General features: G+C 36.3%; 1 long non-coding RNA gene across 1 annotated transcript; it reads left to right on the top strand.

Moving 5' to 3' along the window:
* The first annotated feature begins 14,705 nt into the window (after positions 1–14,705).
* On the top strand, positions 14,706–16,847 carry LOC131922949 (uncharacterized). Its single transcript, XR_009382444.1, has 2 exons — positions 14,706–14,871; positions 16,533–16,847. It is a non-coding gene; the product is annotated as an uncharacterized LOC131922949 (long non-coding RNA).
* Positions 16,848–17,405: the final 558 nt, after the last annotated feature.

The following is a 17,405-nucleotide window of genomic DNA, read 5'->3' on the forward strand; positions in this document are numbered from 1 at the left end:
TTCTATTCAAAGCACCTATCTGAAGATTTACTTTTCCTTAAAGTAATCTAAAATGTTTGGTCTATGTCATTGGTTTCCCAATTTGGTAACTGCTAAGTCCTTTTTTATGTGCCCAGATGCTCTGGTTGAAGGACTGCCAGTGAGGTAGCCCTTGTAATGCAGTCAACCACAGGGTTTGAATGATGGCCTGTCTCTCTTGAACACTCCATAAATGTCTTGAGAAAACTACATTGCAGTGACAGCTATTTGCTGAGGAAAGTACATCTCTGGCATCAGAAGGCACTGTTTCAGTCGCATCAGTTTTAAACAGCTTCAGATGGACTTTTTCACCACAAACCTTGGTGATATCTTATATCAGTTTCACCCAGGTCAGCAGGGGTGCCCTGCCACTGGTGACGCAGCAGAAGACTTATTGGTATAAACACATGAACAGAGTCCTTGATTTTCATGAAGAAATATGAGGTGAATAGTACAAACACCCTTTTCTATTCTTTGCTCCCTTTCTGGCTACATAGAGATGCTTTTTGACTCAGTTTTTTGCTTAAGCTAGTAGGTACCCTCTTGTGCTGCCTTTAATGTTGCAACATTAGTCACATTAAAAGGCTTCTACAGCAAGATCATGCTTCCTTATTATCTTTATCATCACTACAGTGGGTTGAGCTGGAACACAAGGAAGTAACGGTGGTGCCGTCACCAGGGTGGCAACAATGACTACTGCCTTATGGAGGCAAAGGTAATGATAGCAGCAGTAGTGGTGGGAATGCAGATGAACAAGTCCAGGGACTGGAGGAGGCAGAAGTAACAGGGAGTGGAAGAGTGGAATACATAGGAGACAGCGTTAGCCCAAGTCACCTAAGTGTTCTGAGGTGCCTTCAATCCTTAAAGGGTCAAGGTTCCTGGCATCCTGTGCTTAAGAGCTGTAATACTAGTCACCCATAAGAGCTAAGTAGCAAGATGTTGAAGACCAGCTCAGGAGCAGTAACATTAGCAGGTGTAGCTGGAGAATTTCTCTCCAGCTCCCGCCACCAAGTCCCGCCAGCCCCAGAGCCCACTTATAAAATAAACACACAGACTCTTACATTATTTAAACTGCTTGGCCATTAGCTCAGGCCTGTTATTGTCTAGCTCTTACTCTTATATTTAGCCCATTTCTATTAATCTTTACTTTGCCACATGGCTCATGGCTTACTGGTACCTTACATCTTTCTTGTCCTGGCGGCGGCTCCAGGCAGTCTCTCTCTTCCCTTCCTGTTCCCTCAATTCTCTTCTCTGTTAGTCCCGCCTATACTTCCTGTCTGGCCATTGGCCAATCAGAGTTTATTTACATATAGCGATATCCACAGCAAGCAGGTGCTTTCTTCTGCTGATGGAAGGTCAGGATTACACTAGCTGTCAAGTTCCAGGACACCTGGTAGTTAAAGCTCCAAGTATTAAGAGTCTACTCCGAGTGCCTTGAAGCACAAGTCTATGGCATCCAAAGTCTGAAGCAATAAGGCCCCTTGCTCCCAAGATACAGAAGAGCACTCAAAAGCCTGGAATTTACAAGAACTGTTCTACATCCATTCAGGATTTATGTTAGTATAGAGCCTAAGGAGCCTACCCAGATCACTGGTAGCATAAGGAGGCATCTATTAAAGAGTGCAGAAGTAAAAGTGAGCATTTGCCAAACAACGCTTTCAAAGGTAATGTAGGTGGGGGTGTGTAGATGTATGTGAAGAGATGTATGGTTGTGGGAGTGACATAGTGTAGGTCAGGTGACAGAGGAGAGACATGAAAGATTAGGTTGAGACTGGGGAGAATCACAGCTCTTGAAGTTTCTTGCTAGCTTTTCTAAGGAGGTTTTGCCCATTCTTGGAGGTCAAAGGATCTTGTTGAAGGTTTTGAAGTATGGGAATCACAAAGACATCAGTTTACTGTTTATTTATGCCGAGGTGAGACGAGCTTCTAATTACTGTTTTATGTAATGTTATTTTAAGATACCCTACAAATAGAAATCTCCAAGTCTTTCTGAGTAATGTGGCTTGAAGGACAAGACTTTCTACAGATACAAACTCATCAGAATAATCACTTTGTATGAGAAAAGAAGACTCAGAGATCATTTTGTACACAGCAAAGACCAATCTAAATTAGAATGATGGATAGAAGCTGCTGATCCTAGAAAGAACCATCACAAAGACATTTATATCAGGCTGTAGCTAGGGAAGCTTTATAAGATATAGAAACTGTCAATAGATCAATAAAAAAAAACAAATCAAAACAGGAAAAGGCATTCTGTTAATAGAAATAATAATTCATATTGAAATTAAATGGATAGTACTCATTACTCACTACTCAGTTTAATTGCATTCAGTATTATTAAGTATTCATTTAGTATTCAAATAAAATAATTAAAAACAGTGTTTTGATTGTTTTGTTTTATATAAAAGAATTGAGTTTTGTTTTGTATTTCTGACAAATATAGTAAGTTCAGTCAAGCTATATAACCCATGTGGTACTGGAAAACCATATCATGATCTATGTGGTTGGTGTTTTTCAAAGTTCTGTTAGTCAGCCTCTAGACTTGAACATATTGGTAGATGATGACATCTACCAGTAGAACGCAATCGCAACCTTAATTACTGAGTGAAAATTGGTTTTATTTTATGATTAATGCAATTACAACTTATGTTCTATGTAGAAAAGCACCAATCAAAGCATCTCTTCTTTATTATCGTCCTCAGAGATGAGAATAATGAGCTCTCCGTGTGACTAAGAACCTCCCCCCATTCCCCATGGAAAGGTGACTGTGGATTTGAACCTGTTTCTTTTTTGATTCTGTGGGAAGGAAAGCACCGTGTCTCTATAGACACTGTCTAGGCATCAACATCTCAGGGTAGGGAGAGCACCTGTTGAGAGGCGGTGCTAGATTAGGAAATGAGCTGAAAGAGTAGTTCAGAACTGTAGTTTATCTAAAGCATTTTGAGCTGTTCATGAAGCCCAGAGTTATTCTTCTTGGTCTCAGATCATTATCAGCCGCATATTCTTCTTGTCTGGCAGATTACATACCACTCTGTCAACTGCATCCGTTCATGATTTGTAGTTAAGCAGAGGCAGAGTTAGATGCACATGTGAAAGAGAAACTTAACTTTGCAAGGTACAATGAAAAAAATGATCTCTGGGGTGTGTGTGTGTGTGTGTGTGTGTGTGTGTGCATTTAAAGCTTTTGAAGAGAAAACTATCCCAATATGTGTAGAGAGAATGGTTGTGGTTGTAGATGCAGAAACTCATGTTAAAATATGCATTAAATTTTACTAAGATTATCTCTATCATTAATATTGGCAAATTGCAAAGTCTAGAGATGATAAGTGGCAGTAGATAGTATATACATGACTAATATAGTTTCAATTTACATTTGAGATAAACAAAACCTGAAACTTATTTGTGCATTTTTAATAGTTATTACTGACATAAACCTAGCCTACAGGTGATGTGATGATATATTGTGTACCCTAATAAACTTGCTTGAGGATCAGAGGACAGAGCCAGCCACTAGATTAGACATAGAGGTCAGGCAGTGGTGGCACACACCCTTAATCCTATCACTCGAGATCTCATGCCTTTGCTTGGGAAGCACACATGCTTTTAATACCAGAAAGTAATATGGCAGGGCAGAGAAACGTATATAAGGTGTGAGGAAACAGGAACTCAGTCTCTTTAGGCTGAGAATTTCATAGAGGTAAGAATTAGTGGCTGGATGTTCTGCTTCTCTGATCTTTCAGCTTTCACCCTGATATCTGGCTCTGAGTTTTTTTTTATTAAAAGACCATCTAAGATTCGAACAACAGATGATTAAAGCCCTTTGCATAGGATTCAACATAATGCATTTATTTCTCATGGGACTTATGGAGAAATTGATTTTTGCAGAATAATGGATATTGCTACTCTTTACCTGTGTGGTGGTTTGAATGAAATTGGCTTCCGTAGGCTCATGGGTTTGAATGTTTGGTCTTCAGTTGGTGAACTCTTTGGGAAGTATTAGGAGGTGTGGCCTTGTTGGAGAATGTATACTGCTGAAGGAGACATTTGAGATTTCAAAAGTGCATACCAGGCCCCTTGTCCTTCCTCATTCCTGCTGCCTATGGATCAGTAAAGCTTGGACTGCTGCTCCAGCACTATGCCCTTCTGCTTCTCACAATGGTGATAATGTTCTAACCCTCTGAAACTGCAAGCAAGCCCCTAATTAAGTCCTTTCTTTCATAAGAGTTACTTATAATCGTGATGTCTCCTCATAACAACAACAGCAACTAAAACAATCTGATGATTACGAATTATATCATTATTTATATTCCCTGACTACTTCTAGCAAAGGATTTTTCCATATCATCATTTAGCATTTTAATTCTATTTATATTATTCTATATTTTAAAAGTTTCTGTTGAATTAGAACCCTTTTTATTGCTGTTTATTCCACACTCACTCAGAAAGAAAACAAATATAAACAAATAGAAGTTCAATATGATACTTCATAGAACCTTAATGACTAGGTTTCAAGTGTCTTTCAGCACATCCATAAGTTTTTAAAATATTTTGCGTGTGTGCAATAAAACTCAGCATGAACAAAATCAAGCTAGGAAAATACTACTATCAACACTAATGTAAAACTAAATTGAACAGACTCAGTTTAAAAATGCTCCCTGAATTGAACTTTCCCTAATGAATGCAAAGTATCTCAGATGAACAGATTCATCAAGACACACACATCTGAATTTACTTTCCTGTTACAAAATAAAGTTTAAAATTTTCAAAAAATGAAAACATTAATGTAAGGCTTGGATATTTTCCTTATTTCTGCTCTTTTGCAACTGAATCAGAATTGATTTGCTAATTTCCACCTGTCTTCTGAGGTATTTTTGTTTTATTATTTTACTTCATTCATATACATATAAACACACATATATAATATATTAATTAATACAAATGTTATATATATATGAACCTATGGGAATATAAGGAGTATATATACATACATTTATAGAAAGTTCATTGATTACTTGTGTCTTTCTTGGGTCTTTTATGGACCTCCTCCACAGTTTTTCCAGTTACTACTACTGACAAGAACTGCCATTTATTCAAGCCTTGCTATATGCTAGGAACTATATTAAGTACTTTACTCTGTCACACATTGATACAAGAGAAATTCCTATTGGGTTTCTTAGTCTTATTAGTAAACATAATTTAAGAATTAACTCAAAAGGAAGTTTGAGGATATCTTAGCAGCTGCCTAAAGATGGAGAATGGATGGAAGGAGAAGAAACCACTTAAGCTGCCATGGAAAGCAGAATCATAAGCAGGTTCTGTGGCTGTACCCTTCTTGATTTCTCTCAGCATACAGACTTTGGCAAACATTTTCTTTTTAATGAGGTCTAACTATCTCTCTTAGTATTCTGTTCCTGTGAATAGACATCATCAACATGGCAACTCTTACACGAGATAGCATTTAACTGGGACCGGCTTACAGTTCAGAATTTTAGTCCATTATCTTCCTGGCAGGAAGCATGTCAGCATGCAGAAAGAAATGGTGCTGGAGAAGTAGCTGAGAGTCCTATATACAGATCTGTGGGCAGTATGATGAGAGAGCTACTGGGTCTAGCTTGGGCTTTTGAAACCTCAAAGCCTACACCCAGTGACTTACTTCCTCCAACAAGGCCACACCTCCAACTCCTTATCCAGTAATACCATGTCCTGATGACTAAGTGTCAAAATACATAAGCCTATGGGTACCATTATTACTCCAACCATTATACTATCGATTAGTTTTCTCAAATTTTATTAAATCTTATTTAAAAGAGTAATCCTTTACACCTCTAACACAAAAGTCTTTGAACTGTGATGGTCAAAATCCCATGTTGGAAAATGGAGATAACAACTATAAAAGCCTTTGACAAATACTCTGTTCCTTTTCCTGAAACACACACACACACACACACACACACACACACACACACACACATCTTCTTTTATAAGTCCTTGATTGGTATCTAGTTCATCATTAGCTGGGTCACTGAACACTTCTGTCTCTGGGAAAAAGTGTGAAGTCATCCAACAGTATTGTTCGGTACAATGTAGTATTAGTTCTGAGGTATTTGGTACAATGTAGTATTATACCTTGAGCACTTACACTAAACTAGCACCAGGTCTGTGTTAAATCACTGCTCTTGTATTAGGTAGGGAGCGAACACAATACAGGTTCCTTTTGGATGAGGCTTTTTCCCACATGTGTGAGACAATAGACTTCCATCTGGAACAACCTTTGTTCTCTCTCTCCTGCTCATTTGCAGACAGCACACTCCACATGAAAGCAGACATAACAGAACTGTGGGGAAGGAGTTGATTATGTGTCTTTCCTTCCTGCTGCCCCCACCCCACCAAACAATTTATATGTAAATACACAGACCTAAGGCAGACACTAACTTGCCTAAATTAAATGACAGTCACTCCCTGAGGACCAGCAAACATTCTCCAGGATACTAAGGATTAAGGTCTTTCTCTTTCACTGCCTGACAAGACAAAGGATTGTTTGGATAATAGATGTACGTTCACCCATTTACATACACAGCAATTAGTTTGATTGGTGTGTATGGCTGTGATTACAGTATGGATAGAAGTCTTTTCCTTCTTTTTCCTGTTTCGGCAACACTTGTTAAAATGTTTTCTCCTTTGGACAGCTTAATTTACAATCATTCCATAACCTAAATGTCTTAAACAGCGAAGGACACCAGTGATTCCTACATCTTAATTTATGTTATGTGTCCTACAAGAATGGTATAATGAATGAATTGAAATCTGAACACGACTTAAGGAGGAAAATGCTGTTTTGGTTATTAAGAAAAAATTACAGTACTAATGGCTAGAAAATCTAGGGATTTTTTTTTTTTTAAATCTGCAAATATCCTTGGAAAGAAAACAGTGTCTTTTTCCTTCTAACTTTTTCTTTTCTTATAACTCTTTAGTCAAAAATTTCATAAACCCTCTTTTAGATGTTTGTTAATTTTATTATTCTTTTTTAATGAAATAAACGTTGGTTTTGATATACATGCTGTTGGAGACTTCCATTATACTGGTTTTGTTTGTTTGAGGGTCTTACTCGCCCACACTGACCTAAGGTTCACTATGCAGCCCAAGCAGATCTTCAGTTTGTTACAGTCCTGTTTGCCTCAGCCTCTCAAGTGCTGCATTCCAGGCATGAACCACTACATCTGGCTAATCAAGCAGATTTAAAAGGAAATTTTATTGTCTAGCAGCTTAGACAACTTCACCTAAAAACTAATTAGAAAGCTAATTATCAGAATGGAAATGATTCATATCTATCTGGGGGCAATTTAGGTCAGAGATACCCTTCAGGGCCAGGAAGAGGCGGGACATTATTCATGTTTCCTTTTATGTTGAATCTATACTTAATATTCTCATACAGTAGTGTCAATTATGCATGCGTGATTTATCCTTGATTTTTCTTAAGATACTTGGCTTGCTTTTTAGGTTTCGTTTGAAGAGATGGTTTTGAAGGTATACATTGAATTAAGTACATCACTTGACCATAGTTCTGTGTTGTCTGATGGTAGAAAATGATACATAGAATTTTGCATTTGTTTGAGGGAATTCTCCTCAAATTCCCCTATTCCTGTCGAGTGTTTCCAAAGCACAGTGTTAGGTACCTTTTTCTTTTCTTTTTTTTTTTTTTAAAAGTTTTTCTGATGGTTTCTTCTCAAGATATTAAAAACAAAATCAAACAGTTTTCATCACCAAACTATTGAGAGTTAGGAAAAAGTGATTTATAAACCACTCTCCATTATTTTCCACTGGCCTAAGTTGCAATGCAGGGACATTTTATCAGTTGACCGTATTTCCCACTCTGAAAGACCTCTGATAGAAGCCCACTTTGAAAATGCAAAAGCTACCAAAAAGATCACTTCCAAGGGAGCTTCATCCTATGTTTTTTGAGAAATCATTAAAATAAGTCAGTGCTTACCACATTAAACAGAAACAATCACACATTTTAGCTAATAAATTATTAATGGAACACGGACCATTTGTCAGCAGAAAACACTATCCAATCTTTTCGTTTTCTTCATTAGCAGTGCATAGTCTGATAAGCTGTCAGTTACATTCATAATTCTTGTTACAATTTGTTTATTGCCTTTCAGCAGCCCCATAATCCTAGTGGATGAAAATATTTTTCATTTGTCACAGTGACACGTGCTATGAAGAGAAAATATGAACAGCTGCAAGATTCCCTGTGCTGATAGGAGGCAATAGATATATTTTTCTTAAAATTCCAACTCATTTTTTTAAACTCCCCAATTTAGCTAAAATTAACTATAGGATTAGCATCTGATTTCAGATTTTTTTTTACTGTAAGATGAGTACAATTTTAGAAAAATAAGTCAGCAAAGGCTTTGACCATCACACTTCAGATTTCAAATGTTAACGGGGTTCTCCTAGGGGAAATTCTCCTCTGCCACATTCTTGGATCAGCTTTGCTTTATCCGTGACTCTTTTTTTTTTTTTTTTTTTTTTTTTTTTTTTTTTTTTTGGTTTTTCGAGACAGGGTTTCTCTGTGTAGCTTTGCGCCTTTCCTGGAACTCACTTGGTAGCCCAGGCTGGCCTCGAACTCACAGAGATCCACCCGGCTATCCGTGACTCTAAAGGAGTCCCTAATTATTGTCTGTTTTGCTAATAGTCATTTTCAACCTCCTCTGGGCTAGCTTCTTGGGTGTTGATACACTATTTCATAGTTTGAATATTTCTGTATTGTATGTTCTTTCTTGATCCATGGGTTGCCACTGAAAAAGTGGCAAAAAAAGATAAAACATAAGCAGATAAAATTCCATTTACAAAAGGTTATTTTTAGTGGGTGTGGGACTTTATATTTGTTTTGAGATACTTAAAAGAAACACCATTTCTGTTGTTTTTCTAACTATATTTACTAAAAACTGCTTTGCACAAATACTTATTAAACAATCACATTTAACAGAATTAAAAAAAAAATCAGTTCTAAAAGAAATCAACTGAAACCTGATGTAGAAGTCACATGAGATAGACCAAAGATTTACAGATTGTTAATAGTAAGAAATTCCTGTTTATGTATATCAGACAAACACAAGAATCATTGAGTACAAGCAGACAAACAGAAGATTCTGAAATCTCAACACACAATTTAAGTTTCATTTTCTTCAATTATTACAAGTAAATGTAAACTGTCATCTTGCATACGACCTTCCAGCATATTTATGTCTATTCTGTCATAGATAATCAAATATTCCACCATTTGGAAAGCAAATTTAAAATTATAAACCTTATTTATTGTTATTCTTTGGAAAAATCCAAAGCTCCAGTGACAATATGCTGCGATTCCCATATGGAAAGGATTTGTGTTAGGAAGCATGCACAAGCCACCATCCGCCATTTTCTAGTCCCATACACCAAGGCCATTTCATGCGTGCACAGGACCTGCCTGGACCCTGTAGGCGATGATGTTTCAAACTCTTCCTAACTACTATAAATAAAGTCTTGTTTGGATAGAGTCCAAAATGCATCTTTCTTATATCGAATCCCACTTTATTGCAAAGGATAGGATAAATTTATAGTACATAATCAAATGTCCATGTTGTAACATGATCGCAAATAAATTATTGCAGGAGAGAATTCTAGTATATCAGGATAAAACTGAACATCTAGTTTTTAAGAGGTATGACTGAAACTGTTTTTAAAAGAACGAGTTTTTTTTTATTTTTAGAAAGCAGCAGAAAAAAGGGCATCCACAATTACTCTCATGGTATACGTCCAAGTAGTTTTGGAGGGGGAAAGGGATGTATTCCTATCTCAATTAAAAATAATAAAAATTAAGATACTATAAAAAGAACATTTTTGACCTGTATTAATCTCCACTAATGCAATTATTATTATTTTTGTAGTGTGAAAAGATCTAAATTCATTCTTCTTGATATTACAGATAGTAGAAACAAATTATCTATTGAAGTAATGTTATTTATTAATAGACCAAGACTTGTCTAATTTTATAGGACATTTTAAATATTAGTTTCTGAGTTTCTCACAGAAAGAATAAAGTAACCAATGATCCATTGAGCTGCTTAAAAATTACAAAGAGGATATAGCATTTTACTTACAAATTTATTCATCAAACTGTTAAATAGCTTTTGACTGATCTGTTTTTATAATGTATTATATTTGTCTTATAATTTTCTTGAATATTTCCATTGACATGGATCTATACTTAAAAGTTCTTTGATGTATAAATATTTCTTTGTATTTTTTCAATTACTCTTTTTTTGCGGGTGGGGAGGTATAGATAGTACTAGGTTTAACCTGAGTGTTAAAGATAGGAACTTACATAAATTAAAATAAACTTGGTGCCATGATATTCAAAACACGACAAATGCCATGCAGCATATTTACATGTGAGTTAAAAAATCAAAAAATGAAGGATGAGCCTGTAGTTTTCATGTCAGCTTGTAATATGTAAATGGACTGTCTAGTTATCTCATGCCATTTTGAATGCTAACAGGATTAGGTCGTATTAATCCTCCATCCACAAGAAGTGTGATATGCAGTGTGACCTGTAAATCTCTCTTGGGATTCAACAGGGCTAAGTTGAACCATGCGTGATTTCAAAGCAATTCTCAGTACAATTATCTGCTTGACCTGCAAGATGAACAAGCATATCATTTAATTAATTGCCCAGCTCTTGTGAACAGTGCTGTTCATTTTTCTAGCAATTGCACGATGATACCCTCTTGCTGGTTCTTAGGAATGACCAAACTCACACACTGACTGCTTAAATGGCTGCTTTCTACACTGCCATTAGACAGTCACTGCCATCAGACAATCTTACCACCAATGCCTTTTTTAATAGGTGCACTCTAAAAGCACTCAGAAGACTGGGGACAGCAACTATTGCCTTACAAATGTGATAAATGTGTTTTGTTATCTTAAAGTCATAATAAAAATATTTTTCGTTACTTGTTTATGAAGTACAAATGTAAGGCATATCGGTCTCTAAAAATGTAGAAGTATTTGACTCTTTAAGAGCTTATTCAAATGTGTGGTGTGGTAGAGTCAGGCAGGGAAACAAACAATGTATTGGTTCAGCCAATACAGTCCTTAATTCAGTTACATAAAGGTAAAACATTTAAGGGCACATAGGCATGTGGTGAGGAGAGGGGGAGGGATTGCCTATTTTCTGTTTTTAGAGAAAATAGAACAGAATATAAATTTTTCAAGGACATGAATCTGAATTAGAGTTGCAAGAGAATAATGTATGAATATTTTAGTGGAAGCTTAATTAAGAATTTACATTATAAGTAAATAAATGCATGGTCAATAATGATTGTAAGAGAAGGCAAAATTCCCCAAATATTTGGCCCCAGAGTTTTCCTTTTGAATATTTTTTCTTCCTTTCCTCTCCTTCCCACCCCTCCTCTCCCCTCCCTTTCGCTCTCCTTCCCTCCCCTCCCTTCCCACTTTAAGACTTTACCACAGGTTCCTAGAGTGTGTGGCAAATCAACCTAGCCAAGAATCAGAGCTTCTGGTTATAAGTTCAAATAAAAAGCTATGGCCCACTACCTATTATTAAAACACAGAATTATATGTGGCTTATTTTATCTTCTTGGACTATCAAATTGTAATGTTCTTTTGACCAAATAATTAGAAAAAAATAAAATATACAGCTTTAGACATACTATGCACATAATCATAAACAGAATACAGAAATATACCCCTGGATGAAGGAAAGGGAGAATCTGAGTTAGTAACCAGGAAAGACACAATCCCACAGAATACTGTATAGTACACAGACATTGATGGGAAGCAAACACAGTTCTTTGAATTGTAACTCTCCTTTCCCTTCTTCTCCCTTCTCCCCTCTCCCTTCTTTTCTCCTCTCCCTCAACTACTTCTCTAGTTTCCTTAGGGTCTATATATCAATTTGCACTTGGATTTTGCTGTATCTCCACCAAGAACTTAGATTATAATGTTTAACTAATGTTTAAAGAATTATCAATGAAATGTGAAATACCCATTTCTTTTTCTGATTAATTTGTTAGAGTCAATTATTTTTCACTTAAATTTCCTAGTATAAATAAAGAGACAAAGTCCGTTATCCTGGGATGGGGCACTTGTTGAACAAATTGGTAAAGGTGTCACTTCTACTTGCCTTAGTATGTGTGTGTGCATGTGTGTGTGTACACCTGCACTCACATGTGTATGAGTGTGTGTGTTTTTCCTAGGAAAGTGGATGGCATAAACTCAGCTTTGTGTCCTGAAGTACGAATGGACTGTGATTTATCTTTAGATGAAAGAGGAAATGATTCAGGTGTGTATGTAAATCATGACCGAGTAGACTCTTCTTGGCCTTTTCGTAAGAGTTTATTTGCAGATGAAACTAGGTCGTTGATGGGTTTTCAAATAGTTTTCTCAGATCTTCTTCACAGCAGAGCAGCCTTCCTCAGCCTCAGCAGTACTACCATTTGGCACTGAACATTTCATTGTTCCAGGGGCCCTCTATGCAGCAATATGCCTACATCTACCCAGTGGATTGTGGCAACACTCCCACCCATGACTGGTGACAAGCAAAACATACTTTCAGACATTAACACAGGCCTCCGGAGTGTAGGGAGAAATCAATCTAGCCAAGAACCATAGCTTCACTATGGCACACTGCCTGTTCTTAAAATATAAAATTAAGTATGTTATATTTTATCTACTGGGGTTAGCAAACTATGATGTCCTCCTGGTCAGATAATCAGAATAAATAGTATACAGCTTTAGACATACCATGCACATCCTCATTTAAAAATCATTCCCAGAATACAGATTCCTCTGGGATGGGGAAAAGGAGAAAGCCTGAATTAGTAATTTAAAAAGATACAGTTTTCCAGGAAATTATACGACATTTTTGACACTGATGAGAAGCAAACGCAGCTCTGTGTTTGAGGTTTTGACTCAAGTGAGTCCAGCCATAGGGGACACACTGCCACACTCAATGTGTCTGTTAAATATTCACATGGAGGCTCACTTAACTATTTTAAGTTAGTCGATTGCTTCTTTGAAAATGCTGTAGCTTTATGGATCCTAGTTCAAAGATTAGTGTCTGGGTGAAATAATGTAACTTTTAAATAACTAAACTAATTGAGGATGGTGATTTCAATTTCAAAATTAAGTCATTTGCCACTATAATATCTTACGTAAAAGTCAAGAGCTAAAAGGGGAAATGATGAAAAGTCTTTATGCCTCTCAGGAATCTGTTTACAATAACATTGTCCAACCAGAGAAAAACTGTAAGAATCTACAATTTCAATAACAATTAATAGTTCTCTTGATTATCTTGATTATGTTAATTTTACTGTATCTTTGTGAGGATATAATATGGATCTCTTTGAGACAGTTAACAAACTAGTATTTTTATGTATATGATTACTGTTCAAGTATGTAGAATTACATATATTTATTCTAACTGAGGTATGGTAAACAAAACCTTGCTTATAAAATGGAAGTTGACAAAAATGCCAGGACCTTTAATAGTGGAAAGTTCTGAGTTTGCACTGGGTGTCTGCTGATTTCTTGCCTCACACATAGATAGTTTTTGCTGGGGTAGCTGGTCTGGGAATCGAACAATCTCAAGAATGCTAAACATACTCTTCAGCACAAAGCTAAATCTCTACTTATAGATTTGTTTTTTTTCAATATCCTCATTCTTTTCATGAGGTATCATCTCATTTCTTTCATAATCATCTTCATCATCATCATCATTATCTTCATCTTCATCATTATCATCAACATTATCACCTTCATCATTATCATCAACATCATCACCATCATCATCATCATCAACATCATCACTATCATCATCGTCATCACCACCACCACCTTTTCTAGCTATTATTGCTTTTGCATCTTTCCTTAGAGTGTAAGGGAAGTTTTACATTTTGGTATAAATGAGAAGAATGTACTTCCTGTCACTAGAAATGTGAGGATGATCAAATTATACCCTTTCTCAGGATTTCATATGTAAAATGAAGTTTCACCTAGCAATTAGTATGCATTTTATTCAACAGTAGATGATCAATAATAGAGCAAAAATTCTTATTCACGAGGATGACTACCTTGACACTTTTTTCTCCCTTCAGAAAAGTATTATGGTAGTATATTAGTATATATACATGTATATTATGTATATATGTATATATACAACCTAATATAAAATATAAAGTGATTTTTATTATAAACAACATCATACAGTTTTATTGAGATATTAATTTTCTCCAACATTTTGTCTTTAAAATAATTATACTTGCAAACTGTAAAAGACTTTTTAATAAAACACAGAAGCACAAATTCTTGTTTCTTTATTATCAACAAAATACATAGATTTATTTTTGAAATGAAACACTGATATATATGTGTATATACAACAGAAATATATTTCTAAGCCCAATATGAATACATTCCACAAATGAATAGAGTTGGTACCTTTATACATATTACAAAAGTATTTGGGTATAACTGAATAATTTTTGAAAAGTCAAACTAAATTATTATACTTAACGAGACAAAATGAGAGCTGCTTTCTATCAGATAGGATCTTCTAAGTCTTGGAAGCTATTGCTGTTATTCAGATTTACCTTCTGCTCTTCAAATGTGTTGCAGCTATCATCTATAAATAGACTAACACAAAAATCAGAGATGTTTCTTATAAGTGGCAAACTGAACATAAGTTCTCCTGTCCGTAATGAAAGGAAGAGGAACAAAAACATCAAGAAGGAAAAATAGTCTGTTTTGAAGCTGCCTCCCACTACTCCTGTGAATTTTGCTGGAAAGGTAAGTTTCTTTAAACTTCAAATACTTTCCTTGCGGCAACCAGGGATCAAGGGACACAAAAGGAATAGTGGAGATTTCTGGGTGGAGAGCATCCATCCCAACACTGGAAAGATAAAGGTTTCAAAGACTTGAAGTGCATCTCAAAAGCCACCTACCTCTTTTATTGCTTGAAAATTTTATAAATGCATATATTGTGTTTTGATCAAATCTACTCTTATTCCTTCCTTTCAATTCCTCCCTTATTTCCCCACCATTACTCCCTCCCAAACTTACCTATTCTTTCAACACATAATTCCTTCAATTCCTCTTAGCGCTACCAGTATTTGCATAGATGGGGCCATCGGTTGGAATATGGGTACCTTCTCAGGAGCTGTATCTCTCAAGAAAACTTATTTCCCAACAGTCATTGGTGTCAATAGCTCCATACTTGGGGAGAACCTACTATTATTACTTTGTTAAATGGACATAGTATTCAAATGCCTCTAGAATACTTGTATTTATACCCATAGAAGAGTGCATCTCTCAGTCACCAACAGAAAACCTTTTTATGTAGCTAGTGATCAACACGCATAGAATAAGAGAATGCTCGGCCCTATGCTGGAAGTTTATGTCATCTTTCCTTGTTTACTTCTTCCTCTTTTCTTCTTTCTCTTCAACTTGTTGGTAACTACTCTAGGAAAAGCTGGAGGAAACTGTGAAGCTACATTTTTAGTCTCTCCATAGGCAAATTTGTAGAATCTGATCTATCTATGACACATGAGAAGGAAAGACAGCAGTATGTTTAGTTTAGGACCAGTCCCCCTCCTCCGAAATCTTGTAAGCCCACACATTCATAATATCAGCTGCCAAATGATTGATGGCCTGGGACTCATCCATATTTATCTTCTCTGGATTGGGGCAGACATCTTATTGATCCACGCACAATGTGTTAACAATCAAGTACCACCCATTTCAAAGGGAAATTTGAAATTGGTGGTGGATAGCCCCTTAGGTCTGTAGCGAGGGCACAAGATAGGAAGTCAAACACAATAGTTTTACCATCACTATGCTCTCACCTCTATTTAACATCAGTTAGGGTTGTAGAGACATCTCCAAAAGGCCGTGAAGTACAGGGATTTTTTTCAGTTAAACGTTGTAAAACCAGTCAGCAATTTCATAACACCCAATGATTCTTGATAGAGAGTAGTTTGTTGGAAAACTCAAAACATATATATGGCCTTGTTTTATAGTAGGACAAATGTAGGCATGCAGGCATGGTACATATAAACAACATGCGTAATATGAGGATTTTACTGATCTAATTTTTAAAACAAACAAGAAATGAAAAGACAGAGCCAGTGAATTTGGTCAGTGGGCAAAGGGAATTGTGTGAGTTTGAGCTCCAGGAACTACATGGTAGAAAGAGTCTGACCTCCACATCTGTGGCTTGGCTTGGGGGGCCCCTCCCTAAATACGTAAACAAAATGTAATAAAAAACAAGAAAAAAAAAGAAACAAGAAAACAAACTCAATATTGATAATAAATATAAAAAGCAGATTCTGTCACTGTGAGCACTGAGATGGGAATACTTTGACCATGAGCTGATAAATTAAAAATAATTTAAGAAATATTTATGTATTTGATACTACTATTTAATCAATGGAATTTTAATTGCCTTCCAGGTGGGGTGCTGAGAAGTTTCTGTGAAACAGAACCTTGCTTTCTTCAATCCTCAGGCTTTCGGAGTTCCTGTAGTGTAGTTTTTTCAGTTGCAGAATCTGGCAGTTAGTCTGAGTCCAGGCCTTGACACGCCTTGAGGCACCCAGCTGCAGCCGGGCTCATGCAGGGAAACAGCACTGCACTTTATTTGGTTTTGAAAATTAAACCAAAAGGAGACTATTCAGGGGGCTACTTGATCGGGAATTAAGTTCTCAAGTGACATTAAAATCATCCTATGATCCGGAGGTGACTGAAATAAAGAACCCACTTTAAACTGCTCCTAGCACAATTTATTCATCCACATGTGCACTGAACCCTCTTACCCTGGAGGGTCCCACATTTATTTCAACAATGTATTCATTGATCCAGATATTTTTATAACTTCTCTTTGTAATTGTCCTTAGACTCTATTACATCTCTCTGCTTAATAATTTGTCCATGTCTTTCTGCAATTATTTATTGACCCCACAATATTTTAGGTGTCTCTCTCGCTGATGATAATAAGGCCATGAATGAAAGATGAATGTAAAGCTAGGTACTTGGGGTCTTGCATCTCAGTGTGAAAAGAGAGCTGAAGCAAGAAGCAAATGCCAGAGGAACAAAAGTGTTGGAGAGGGAAATGGAGCTGTGGAGGAGCTTGCAAATGTCTCAATTGTGGATGGTTTCTGAAGAAGCTCCACTGGAAGGGTGTCACTTAAGAAATCATTGAAGATGACAGTAAGAAAGTGAGCCATTAAAGGAGAAGTCTTATGCAAGAACATTCTGGAAAGGAAAATGCACAGAACTGGAGTTTGGTTATCCTGAATGAGGGATAGCGCAGAAAAGTAGCAATTCAT

Source organism: Peromyscus eremicus, chromosome 12 (genome assembly GCF_949786415.1).
Source record: "Peromyscus eremicus chromosome 12, PerEre_H2_v1, whole genome shotgun sequence".
Lineage (NCBI taxonomy): Eukaryota > Metazoa > Chordata > Mammalia > Rodentia > Cricetidae > Peromyscus > Peromyscus eremicus.